The sequence below is a fragment of the Castanea sativa genome, chromosome 5 (assembly GCF_040712315.1).
Source record: "Castanea sativa cultivar Marrone di Chiusa Pesio chromosome 5, ASM4071231v1".
In the NCBI taxonomy this organism is placed as follows: Eukaryota; Viridiplantae; Streptophyta; class Magnoliopsida; order Fagales; family Fagaceae; genus Castanea; species Castanea sativa.
The window spans coordinates 30,256,926-30,266,675 of record NC_134017.1 but is presented as its reverse complement, the minus strand read 5'-3'; the positions used below and the strand labels follow the sequence as shown (position 1 = coordinate 30,266,675).

The 9,750-nt window shown below is 54.4% G+C and overlaps 27 non-coding genes across 27 annotated transcripts; all 27 read left to right on the top strand.

The window, feature by feature from the left end:
* Nucleotides 1–93: 93 nt before the first annotated feature.
* On the top strand, nucleotides 94–212 carry LOC142637526 (5S ribosomal RNA). The gene has a single exon (XR_012844687.1). It is a non-coding gene; the product is annotated as a 5S ribosomal RNA (ribosomal RNA).
* Nucleotides 213–455: 243 nt separating this feature from the next.
* LOC142637525 (5S ribosomal RNA) lies at nucleotides 456–574 on the top strand. Its single transcript, XR_012844685.1, has one exon. It is a non-coding gene; the product is annotated as a 5S ribosomal RNA (ribosomal RNA).
* A 243-nt stretch (nucleotides 575–817) lies between these two features.
* Nucleotides 818–936, top strand: LOC142637524 (5S ribosomal RNA). Its single transcript, XR_012844684.1, has one exon. It is a non-coding gene; the product is annotated as a 5S ribosomal RNA (ribosomal RNA).
* Nucleotides 937–1,179: 243 nt separating this feature from the next.
* On the top strand, nucleotides 1,180–1,298 carry LOC142637523 (5S ribosomal RNA). The gene has a single exon (XR_012844683.1). It is a non-coding gene; the product is annotated as a 5S ribosomal RNA (ribosomal RNA).
* Nucleotides 1,299–1,541: 243 nt separating this feature from the next.
* Nucleotides 1,542–1,660, top strand: LOC142637522 (5S ribosomal RNA). Its single transcript, XR_012844682.1, has one exon. It is a non-coding gene; the product is annotated as a 5S ribosomal RNA (ribosomal RNA).
* Nucleotides 1,661–1,903: 243 nt separating this feature from the next.
* LOC142637520 (5S ribosomal RNA) lies at nucleotides 1,904–2,022 on the top strand. Its single transcript, XR_012844681.1, has one exon. It is a non-coding gene; the product is annotated as a 5S ribosomal RNA (ribosomal RNA).
* Nucleotides 2,023–2,265: 243 nt separating this feature from the next.
* Nucleotides 2,266–2,384, top strand: LOC142637519 (5S ribosomal RNA). Its single transcript, XR_012844680.1, has one exon. It is a non-coding gene; the product is annotated as a 5S ribosomal RNA (ribosomal RNA).
* Nucleotides 2,385–2,627: 243 nt separating this feature from the next.
* On the top strand, nucleotides 2,628–2,746 carry LOC142637517 (5S ribosomal RNA). Its single transcript, XR_012844678.1, has one exon. It is a non-coding gene; the product is annotated as a 5S ribosomal RNA (ribosomal RNA).
* Nucleotides 2,747–2,989: 243 nt separating this feature from the next.
* LOC142637516 (5S ribosomal RNA) lies at nucleotides 2,990–3,108 on the top strand. Its single transcript, XR_012844677.1, has one exon. It is a non-coding gene; the product is annotated as a 5S ribosomal RNA (ribosomal RNA).
* A 243-nt stretch (nucleotides 3,109–3,351) lies between these two features.
* LOC142637515 (5S ribosomal RNA) lies at nucleotides 3,352–3,470 on the top strand. The gene has a single exon (XR_012844676.1). It is a non-coding gene; the product is annotated as a 5S ribosomal RNA (ribosomal RNA).
* A 243-nt stretch (nucleotides 3,471–3,713) lies between these two features.
* On the top strand, nucleotides 3,714–3,832 carry LOC142637514 (5S ribosomal RNA). The gene has a single exon (XR_012844675.1). It is a non-coding gene; the product is annotated as a 5S ribosomal RNA (ribosomal RNA).
* Nucleotides 3,833–4,075: 243 nt separating this feature from the next.
* LOC142637513 (5S ribosomal RNA) lies at nucleotides 4,076–4,194 on the top strand. The gene has a single exon (XR_012844674.1). It is a non-coding gene; the product is annotated as a 5S ribosomal RNA (ribosomal RNA).
* Nucleotides 4,195–4,437: 243 nt separating this feature from the next.
* LOC142637512 (5S ribosomal RNA) lies at nucleotides 4,438–4,556 on the top strand. Its single transcript, XR_012844673.1, has one exon. It is a non-coding gene; the product is annotated as a 5S ribosomal RNA (ribosomal RNA).
* A 211-nt stretch (nucleotides 4,557–4,767) lies between these two features.
* LOC142637553 (5S ribosomal RNA) lies at nucleotides 4,768–4,886 on the top strand. The gene has a single exon (XR_012844712.1). It is a non-coding gene; the product is annotated as a 5S ribosomal RNA (ribosomal RNA).
* A 243-nt stretch (nucleotides 4,887–5,129) lies between these two features.
* LOC142637511 (5S ribosomal RNA) lies at nucleotides 5,130–5,248 on the top strand. The gene has a single exon (XR_012844672.1). It is a non-coding gene; the product is annotated as a 5S ribosomal RNA (ribosomal RNA).
* A 243-nt stretch (nucleotides 5,249–5,491) lies between these two features.
* Nucleotides 5,492–5,610, top strand: LOC142637552 (5S ribosomal RNA). The gene has a single exon (XR_012844711.1). It is a non-coding gene; the product is annotated as a 5S ribosomal RNA (ribosomal RNA).
* A 243-nt stretch (nucleotides 5,611–5,853) lies between these two features.
* Nucleotides 5,854–5,972, top strand: LOC142637510 (5S ribosomal RNA). Its single transcript, XR_012844671.1, has one exon. It is a non-coding gene; the product is annotated as a 5S ribosomal RNA (ribosomal RNA).
* Nucleotides 5,973–6,215: 243 nt separating this feature from the next.
* On the top strand, nucleotides 6,216–6,334 carry LOC142637509 (5S ribosomal RNA). Its single transcript, XR_012844670.1, has one exon. It is a non-coding gene; the product is annotated as a 5S ribosomal RNA (ribosomal RNA).
* Nucleotides 6,335–6,577: 243 nt separating this feature from the next.
* Nucleotides 6,578–6,696, top strand: LOC142637508 (5S ribosomal RNA). The gene has a single exon (XR_012844669.1). It is a non-coding gene; the product is annotated as a 5S ribosomal RNA (ribosomal RNA).
* Nucleotides 6,697–6,939: 243 nt separating this feature from the next.
* On the top strand, nucleotides 6,940–7,058 carry LOC142637506 (5S ribosomal RNA). Its single transcript, XR_012844667.1, has one exon. It is a non-coding gene; the product is annotated as a 5S ribosomal RNA (ribosomal RNA).
* A 243-nt stretch (nucleotides 7,059–7,301) lies between these two features.
* Nucleotides 7,302–7,420, top strand: LOC142637504 (5S ribosomal RNA). Its single transcript, XR_012844666.1, has one exon. It is a non-coding gene; the product is annotated as a 5S ribosomal RNA (ribosomal RNA).
* A 243-nt stretch (nucleotides 7,421–7,663) lies between these two features.
* On the top strand, nucleotides 7,664–7,782 carry LOC142637503 (5S ribosomal RNA). The gene has a single exon (XR_012844665.1). It is a non-coding gene; the product is annotated as a 5S ribosomal RNA (ribosomal RNA).
* A 243-nt stretch (nucleotides 7,783–8,025) lies between these two features.
* LOC142637565 (5S ribosomal RNA) lies at nucleotides 8,026–8,145 on the top strand. The gene has a single exon (XR_012844723.1). It is a non-coding gene; the product is annotated as a 5S ribosomal RNA (ribosomal RNA).
* Nucleotides 8,146–8,388: 243 nt separating this feature from the next.
* LOC142637502 (5S ribosomal RNA) lies at nucleotides 8,389–8,507 on the top strand. The gene has a single exon (XR_012844664.1). It is a non-coding gene; the product is annotated as a 5S ribosomal RNA (ribosomal RNA).
* Nucleotides 8,508–8,750: 243 nt separating this feature from the next.
* LOC142637501 (5S ribosomal RNA) lies at nucleotides 8,751–8,869 on the top strand. Its single transcript, XR_012844663.1, has one exon. It is a non-coding gene; the product is annotated as a 5S ribosomal RNA (ribosomal RNA).
* A 243-nt stretch (nucleotides 8,870–9,112) lies between these two features.
* Nucleotides 9,113–9,231, top strand: LOC142637785 (5S ribosomal RNA). The gene has a single exon (XR_012844909.1). It is a non-coding gene; the product is annotated as a 5S ribosomal RNA (ribosomal RNA).
* A 243-nt stretch (nucleotides 9,232–9,474) lies between these two features.
* Nucleotides 9,475–9,593, top strand: LOC142637550 (5S ribosomal RNA). Its single transcript, XR_012844709.1, has one exon. It is a non-coding gene; the product is annotated as a 5S ribosomal RNA (ribosomal RNA).
* The last annotated feature ends 157 nt before the right edge of the window (nucleotides 9,594–9,750 follow it).

Below are 9,750 nucleotides of genomic sequence, written 5' to 3'. Positions count from 1 at the left end.
GAAGCCCCTCGGGTTGAACCTGAGCATGCGGTGGTGTTAAAGTGCGTCGCCGCATCCGGATCCTTTATAAGAATTAAACGCGCTTATGCTGATGGGTGCGATCATACCAACACTAATGCACCGGATCCCATCAGAACTCCGCAGTTAAGCGTGTTTGGGCGAGAGTAGTACTAGGATGGGTGACCTCCTGGGAAGTCCTCGTGTTGCACCCCTTTCTTTTTCATCGCGTTTTATTTTATTTCTTCCGTCGGGCCTGTCGTTCACGACGGCCCAGGACGCTCGCTGCGCGGGCTTAGTCTGCCCCGGACCAAAAATACGGGGCGCCAAAGCGTCGGGGCGATGTCGATCTCGAAAAATCCGCGGAAGCCCCTCGGGTTGAACCTGAGCATGCGGTGGTGTTAAAGTGCGTCGCTGCATCCGGATCCTTTATAAGAATTAAACGCGCTTATGCTGATGGGTGCGATCATACCAACACTAATGCACCGGATCCCATCAGAACTCCGCAGTTAAGCGTGTTTGGGCGAGAGTAGTACTAGGATGGGTGACCTCCTGGGAAGTCCTCGTGTTGCACCCCTTTCTTTTTCATCGCGTTTTATTTTGTTTCTTCCGTCGGGCTTGTCGATCACGACGGCCCAGGACGCTCGCTGCGCGGGCTTAGTCTGCCCCGGACCAAAAATACGGGGCGCCAAAGCGTCGGGGCGATGTCGATCTCGAAAAATCCGCGGAAGCCCCTCGGGTTGAACCTGAGCATGCGGTGGTGTTAAAGTGCGTCGCTGCATCCGGATCCTTTATAAGAATTAAACGCGCTTATGCTGATGGGTGCGATCATACCAACACTAATGCACCGGATCCCATCAGAACTCCGCAGTTAAGCGTGTTTGGGCGAGAGTAGTACTAGGATGGGTGACCTCCTGGGAAGTCCTCGTGTTGCACCCCTTTCTTTTTCATCGCGTTTTATTTTATTTCTTCCGTCGGGCCTGTCGTTCACGACGGCCCAGGACGCTCGCTGCGCGGGCTTAGTCTGCCCCGGACCAAAAATACGGGGCGCCAAAGCGTCGGGGCGATGTCGATCTCGAAAAATCCGCGGAAGCCCCTCGGGTTGAACCTGAGCATGCGGTGGTGTTAAAGTGCGTCGCTGCATCCGGATCCTTTATAAGAATTAAACGCGCTTATGCTGATGGGTGCGATCATACCAACACTAATGCACCGGATCCCATCAGAACTCCGCAGTTAAGCGTGTTTGGGCGAGAGTAGTACTAGGATGGGTGACCTCCTGGGAAGTCCTCGTGTTGCACCCCTTTCTTTTTCATCGCGTTTTATTTTGTTTCTTCCGTCGGGCTTGTCGTTCACGACGGCCCAGGACGCTCGCTGCGCGGGCTTAGTCTGTCCCGGACCAAAAATACGGGGCGCCAAAGCGTCGGGGGGATGTCGATCTCGAAAAATCCGCGGAAGCCCCTCGGGTTGAACCTGAGCATGCGGTGGTGTTAAAGTGCGTCGCTGCATCCGGATCCTTTATAAGAATTAAACGCGCTTATGCTGATGGGTGCGATCATACCAACACTAATGCACCGGATCCCATCAGAACTCCGCAGTTAAGCGTGTTTGGGCGAGAGTAGTACTAGGATGGGTGACCTCCTGGGAAGTCCTCGTGTTGCACCCCTTTCTTTTTCATCGCGTTTTATTTTGTTTCTTCCGTCGGGCTTGTCGATCACGACGGCCCAGGACGCTCGCTGCGCGGGCTTAGTCTGCCCCGGACCAAAAATACGGGGCGCCAAAGCGTCGGGGCGATGTCGATCTCGAAAAATCCGCGGAAGCCCCTCGGGTTGAACCTGAGCATGCGGTGGTGTTAAAGTGCGTCGCTGCATCCGGATCCTTTATAAGAATTAAACGCGCTTATGCTGATGGGTGCGATCATACCAACACTAATGCACCGGATCCCATCAGAACTCCGCAGTTAAGCGTGTTTGGGCGAGAGTAGTACTAGGATGGGTGACCTCCTGGGAAGTCCTCGTGTTGCACCCCTTTCTTTTTCATCGCGTTTTATTTTATTTCTTCCGTCGGGCTTGTCGTTCACGACGGCCCAGGACGCTCGCTGCGCGGGCTTAGTCTGCCCCGGACCAAAAATACGAGGCGCCAAAGCGTCGGGGCGATGTCGATCTCGAAAAATCCGCGGAAGCCCCTCGGGTTGAACCTGAGCATGCGGTGGTGTTAAAGTGCGTCGCTGCATCCGGATCCTTTATAAGAATTAAACGCGCTTATGCTGATGGGTGCGATCATACCAACACTAATGCACCGGATCCCATCAGAACTCCGCAGTTAAGCGTGTTTGGGCGAGAGTAGTACTAGGATGGGTGACCTCCTGGGAAGTCCTCGTGTTGCACCCCTTTCTTTTTCATCGCGTTTTATTTTGTTTCTTCCGTCGGGCTTGTCGATCACGACGGCCCAGGACGCTCGCTGCGCGGGCTTAGTCTGCCCCGGACCAAAAATACGGGGCGCCAAAGCGTCGGGGCGATGTCGATCTCGAAAAATCCGCGGAAGCCCCTCGGGTTGAACCTGAGCATGCGGTGGTGTTAAAGTGCGTCGCTGCATCCGGATCCTTTATAAGAATTAAACGCGCTTATGCTGATGGGTGCGATCATACCAACACTAATGCACCGGATCCCATCAGAACTCCGCAGTTAAGCGTGTTTGGGCGAGAGTAGTACTAGGATGGGTGACCTCCTGGGAAGTCCTCGTGTTGCACCCCTTTCTTTTTCATCGCGTTTTATTTTATTTCTTCCGTCGGGCCTGTCGTTCACGACGGCCCAGGACGCTCGCTGCGCGGGCTTAGTCTGCCCCGGACCAAAAATACGGGGCGCCAAAGCGTCGGGGCGATGTCGATCTCGAAAAATCCGCGGAAGCCCCTCGGGTTGAACCTGAGCATGCGGTGGTGTTAAAGTGCGTCGCTGCATCCGGATCCTTTATAAGAATTAAACGCGCTTATGCTGATGGGTGCGATCATACCAACACTAATGCACCGGATCCCATCAGAACTCCGCAGTTAAGCGTGTTTGGGCGAGAGTAGTACTAGGATGGGTGACCTCCTGGGAAGTCCTCGTGTTGCACCCCTTTCTTTTTCATCGCGTTTTATTTTGTTTCTTCCGTCGGGCTTGTCGTTCACGACGGCCCAGGACGCTCGCTGCGCGGGCTTAGTCTGTCCCGGACCAAAAATACGGGGCGCCAAAGCGTCGGGGCGATGTCGATCTCGAAAAATCCGCGGAAGCCCCTCGGGTTGAACCTGAGCATGCGGTGGTGTTAAAGTGCGTCGCTGCATCCGGATCCTTTATAAGAATTAAACGCGCTTATGCTGATGGGTGCGATCATACCAACACTAATGCACCGGATCCCATCAGAACTCCGCAGTTAAGCGTGTTTGGGCGAGAGTAGTACTAGGATGGGTGACCTCCTGGGAAGTCCTCGTGTTGCACCCCTTTCTTTTTCATCGCGTTTTATTTTATTTCTTCCGTCGGGCCTGTCGTTCACGACGGCCCAGGACGCTCGCTGCGCGGGCTTAGTCTGCCCCGGACCAAAAATACGGGGCGCCAAAGCGTCGGGGCGATGTCGATCTCGAAAAATCCGCGGAAGCCCCTCGGGTTGAACCTGAGCATGCGGTGGTGTTAAAGTGCGTCGCTGCATCCGGATCCTTTATAAGAATTAAACGCGCTTATGCTGATGGGTGCGATCATACCAACACTAATGCACCGGATCCCATCAGAACTCCGCAGTTAAGCGTGTTTGGGCGAGAGTAGTACTAGGATGGGTGACCTCCTGGGAAGTCCTCGTGTTGCACCCCTTTCTTTTTCATCGCGTTTTATTTTGTTTCTTCCGTCGGGCTTGTCGTTCACGACGGCCCATGACGCTCGCTGCGCGGGCTTAGTCTGCCCCGGACCAAAAATACGGGGCGCCAAAGCGTCGGGGCGATGTCGATCTCGAAAAATCCGCGGAAGCCCCTCGGGTTGAACCTGAGCATGCGGTGGTGTTAAAGTGCGTCGCTGCATCCGGATCCTTTATAAGAATTAAACGCGCTTATGCTGATGGGTGCGATCATACCAACACTAATGCACCGGATCCCATCAGAACTCCGCAGTTAAGCGTGTTTGGGCGAGAGTAGTACTAGGATGGGTGACCTCCTGGGAAGTCCTCGTGTTGCACCCCTTTCTTTTTCATCGCGTTTTATTTTATTTCTTCCGTCGGGCCTGTCGTTCACGACGGCCCAGGACGCTCGCTGCGCGGGCTTAGTCTGCCCCGGACCAAAAATACGGGGCGCCAAAGCGTCGGGGCGATGTCGATCTCGAAAAATCCGCGGAAGCCCCTCGGGTTGAACCTGAGCATGCGGTGGTGTTAAAGTGCGTCGCTGCATCCGGATCCTTTATAAGAATTAAACGCGCTTATGCTGATGGGTGCGATCATACCAACACTAATGCACCGGATCCCATCAGAACTCCGCAGTTAAGCGTGTTTGGGCGAGAGTAGTACTAGGATGGGTGACCTCCTGGGAAGTCCTCGTGTTGCACCCCTTTCTTTTTCATCGCGTTTTATTTTATTTCTTCCGTCGGGCTTGTCGTTCACGACGCCCCGGACCAAAAATACGGGGCGCCAAAGCGTCGGGGCGATGTCGATCTCTAAAAATCCGCGGAAACCCCTCGGGTTGAACCTGAGCATGCGGTGGTGTTAAAGTGCGTCGCTGCATCCGGATCCTTTATAAGAATTAAACGCGCTTATGCTGATGGGTGCGATCATACCAACACTAATGCACCGGATCACATCAGAACTCCGATGTTAAGCGTGTTTGGGCGAGAGTAGTACTAGGATGGGTGACCTCCTGGGAAGTCCTCGTGTTGCACCCCTTTCTTTTTCATCGCGTTTTATTTTATTTCTTCCGTCGGGCCTGTCGTTCACGACGGCCCAGGACGCTCGCTGCGCGGGCTTAGTCTGCAACGGACCAAAAATACGGGGCGCCAAAGCGTCGGGGCGATGTCGATCTCGAAAAATCCGCGGAAGCCCCTCGGGTTGAACCTGAGCATGCGGTGGTGTTAAAGTGCGTCGCTGCATCCGGATCCTTTATAAGAATTAAACGCGCTTATGCTGATGGGTGCGATCATACCAACACTAATGCACCGGATCCCATCAGAACTCCGCAGTTAAGCGTGTTTGGGCGAGAGTAGTACTAGGATGGGTGACCTCCTGGGAAGTCCTCGTGTTGCACCCCTTTCTTTTTCATCGCGTTTTATTTTGTTTCTTCCGTCGGGCTTGTCGTTCACGACGGCCCAGGACGCTCGCTGCGCGGGCTTAGTCTGCCCCGGACCAAAAATACGGGGCGCCAAAGCGTCGGGGCGATGTCGATCTCGAAAAATCCGCGGAAGCCCCTCGGGTTGAACCTGAGCATGCGGTGGTGTTAAAGTGCGTCGCTGCATCCGGATCCTTTATAAGAATTAAACGCGCTTATGCTGATGGGTGCGATCATACCAACACTAATGCACCGGATCACATCAGAACTCCGATGTTAAGCGTGTTTGGGCGAGAGTAGTACTAGGATGGGTGACCTCCTGGGAAGTCCTCGTGTTGCACCCCTTTCTTTTTCATCGCGTTTTATTTTATTTCTTCCGTCGGGCCTGTCGTTCACGACGGCCCAGGACGCTCGCTGCGCGGGCTTAGTCTGCCCCGGACCAAAAATACGGGGCGCCAAAGCGTCGGGGCGATGTCGATCTCGAAAAATCCGCGGAAGCCCCTCGGGTTGAACCTGAGCATGCGGTGGTGTTAAAGTGCGTCGCTGCATCCGGATCCTTTATAAGAATTAAACGCGCTTATGCTGATGGGTGCGATCATACCAACACTAATGCACCGGATCCCATCAGAACTCCGCAGTTAAGCGTGTTTGGGCGAGAGTAGTACTAGGATGGGTGACCTCCTGGGAAGTCCTCGTGTTGCACCCCTTTCTTTTTCATCGCGTTTTATTTTGTTTCTTCCGTCGGGCTTGTCGATCACGACGGCCCAGGACGCTCGCTGCGCGGGCTTAGTATGCCCCGGACCAAAAATACGGGGCGCCAAAGCGTCGGGGCGATGTCGATCTCGAAAAATCCGCGGAAGCCCCTCGGGTTGAACCTGAGCATGCGGTGGTGTTAAAGTGCGTCGCTGCATCCGGATCCTTTATAAGAATTAAACGCGCTTATGCTGATGGGTGCGATCATACCAACACTAATGCACCGGATCCCATCAGAACTCCGCAGTTAAGCGTGTTTGGGCGAGAGTAGTACTAGGATGGGTGACCTCCTGGGAAGTCCTCGTGTTGCACCCCTTTCTTTTTCATCGCGTTTTATTTTATTTCTTCCGTCGGGCCTGTCGTTCACGACGGCCCAGGACGCTCGCTGCGCGGGCTTAGTATGCCCCGGACCAAAAATACGGGGCGCCAAAGCGTCGGGGCGATGTCGATCTCGAAAAATCCGCGGAAGCCCCTCGGGTTGAACCTGAGCATGCGGTGGTGTTAAAGTGCGTCGCTGCATCCGGATCATTTATAAGAATTAAACGCGCTTATGCTGATGGGTGCGATCATACCAACACTAATGCACCGGATCCCATCAGAACTCCGCAGTTAAGCGTGTTTGGGCGAGAGTAGTACTAGGATGGGTGACCTCCTGGGAAGTCCTCGTGTTGCACCCCTTTCTTTTTCATCGCGTTTTATTTTGTTTCTTCCGTCGGGCTTGTCGTTCACGACGGCCCAGGACGCTCGCTGCGCGGGCTTAGTCTGTCCCGGACCAAAAATACGGGGCGCCAAAGCGTCGGGGCGATGTCGATCTCGAAAAATCCGCGGAAGCCCCTCGGGTTGAACCTGAGCATGCGGTGGTGTTAAAGTGCGTCGCTGCATCCGGATCCTTTATAAGAATTAAACGCGCTTATGCTGATGGGTGCGATCATACCAACACTAATGCACCGGATCCCATCAGAACTCCGCAGTTAAGCGTGTTTGGGCGAGAGTAGTACTAGGATGGGTGACCTCCTGGGAAGTCCTCGTGTTGCACCCCTTTCTTTTTCATCGCGTTTTATTTTATTTCTTCCGTCGGGCCTGTCGTTCACGACGGCCCAGGACGCTCGCTGCGCGGGCTTAGTCTGCCCCGGACCAAAAATACGGGGCGCCAAAGCGTCGGGGCGATGTCGATCTCGAAAAATCCGCGGAAGCCCCTCGGGTTGAACCTGAGCATGCGGTGGTGTTAAAGTGCGTCGCTGCATCCGGATCCTTTATAAGAATTAAACGCGCTTATGCTGATGGGTGCGATCATACCAACACTAATGCACCGGATCCCATCAGAACTCCGCAGTTAAGCGTGTTTGGGCGAGAGTAGTACTAGGATGGGTGACCTCCTGGGAAGTCCTCGTGTTGCACCCCTTTCTTTTTCATCGCGTTTTATTTTATTTCTTCCGTCGGGCTTGTCGTTCACGACGGCCCAGGACGCTCGCTGCGCGGGCTTAGTCTGCCCCGGACCAAAAATACGGGGCGCCAAAGCGTCGGGGCGATGTCGATCTCGAAAAATCCGCGGAAGCCCCTCGGGTTGAACCTGAGCATGCGGTGGTGTTAAAGTGCGTCGCTGCATCCGGATCCTTTATAAGAATTAAACGCGCTTATGCTGATGGGTGCGATCATACCAACACTAATGCACCGGATCCCATCAGAACTCCGCAGTTAAGCGTGTTTGGGCGAGAGTAGTACTAGGATGGGTGACCTCCTGGGAAGTCCTCGTGTTGCACCCCTTTCTTTTTCATCGCGTTTTATTTTGTTTCTTCCGTCGGGCTTGTCGATCACGACGGCCCAGGACGCTCGCTGCGCGGGCTTAGTTTGCCCCGGACCAAAAATACGGGGCGCCAAAGCGTCGGGGCGATGTCGATCTCGAAAAATCCGCGGAAGCCCCTCGGGTTGAACCTGAGCATGCGGTGGTGTTAAAGTGCGTCGCTGCATCCGGATCCTTTATAAGAATTAAACGCGCTTATGCTGATGGGTGCGATCATACCAACACTAATGCACCGGATCCCATCAGAACTCCGCAGTTAAGCGTGTTTGGGCGAGAGTAGTACTAGGATGGGTGACCTCCTGAGGAAGTCCTCGTGTTGCACCCCTTTCTTTTTCATCGCGTTTTATTTTATTTCTTCCGTCGGGCCTGTCGTTCACGACGGCCCAGTACGCTCGCTGCGCGGGCTTAGTCTGCCCCGGACCAAAAATACGGGGCGCCAAAGCGTCGGGGCGATGTCGATCTCGAAAAATCCGCGGAAGCCCCTCGGGTTGAACCTGAGCATGCGGTGGTGTTAAAGTGCGTCGCTGCATCCGGATCCTTTATAAGAATTAAACGCGCTTATGCTGATGGGTGCGATCATACCAACACTAATGCACCGGATCCCATCAGAACTCCGCAGTTAAGCGTGTTTGGGCGAGAGTAGTACTAGGATGGGTGACCTCCTGGGAAGTCCTCGTGTTGCACCCCTTTCTTTTTCATCGCGTTTTATTTTGTTTCTTCCGTCGGGCTTGTCGATCACGACGGCCCAGGACGCTCGCTGCGCGGGCTTAGTCTGCCCCGGACCAAAAATACGGGGCGCCAAAGCGTCGGGGCGATGTCGATCTCGAAAAATCCGCGGAAGCCCCTCGGGTTGAACCTGAGCATGCGGTGGTGTTAAAGTGCGTCGCTGCATCCGGATCCTTTATAAGAATTAAACGCGCTTATGCTGATGGGTGCGATCATACCAACACTAATGCACCGGATCCCATCAGAACTCCGCAGTTAAGCGTGTTTGGGCGAGAGTAGTACTAGGATGGGTGACCTCCTGGGAAGTCCTCGTGTTGCACCCCTTTCTTTTTCATCGCGTTTTATTTTATTTCTTCCGTCGGGCCTGTCGTTCACGACGGCCCAGGACGCTCGCTGCGCGGGCTTAGTCTGCCCCGGACCAAAAATACGGGGCGCCAAAGCGTCGGGGCGATGTCGATCTCGAAAAATCCGCGGAAGCCCCTCGGGTTGAACCTGAGCATGCGGTGGTGTTAAAGTGCGTCGCTGCATCCGGATCCTTTATAAGAATTAAACGCGCTTATGCTGATGGGTGCGATCATACCAACACTAATGCACCGGATCCCATCAGAACTCCGCAGTTAAGCGTGTTTGGGCGAGAGTAGTACTAGGATGGGTGACCTCCTGGGAAGTCCTCGTGTTGCACCCCTTTCTTTTTCATCGCGTTTTATTTTGTTTCTTCCGTCGGGCTTGTCGATCACGACGGCCCAGGACGCTCGCTGCGCGGGCTTAGTCTGCCCCGGACCAAAAATACGGGGCGCCAAAGCGTCGGGGCGATGTCGATCTCGAAAAATCCGCGGAAGCCCCTCGGGTTGAACCTGAGCATGCGGTGGTGTTAAAGTGCGTCGCTGCATCCGGATCCTTTATAAGAATTAAACGCGCTTATGCTGATGGGTGCGATCATACCAACACTAATGCACCGGATCCCATCAGAACTCCGCAATTAAGCGTGTTTGGGCGAGAGTAGTACTAGGATGGGTGACCTCCTGGGAAGTCCTCGTGTTGCACCCCTTTCTTTTTCATCGCGTTTTATTTTATTTCTTCCGTCGGGCTTGTCGTTCACGACGGCCCAGGACGCGGGCTTAGTCTGCCCCGGACCAAAAATACGGGGCGCCAAAGCGTCGGGGCGATGTCGATCTCGAAAAATCCGCGGAAGCCCCTCGGGTTG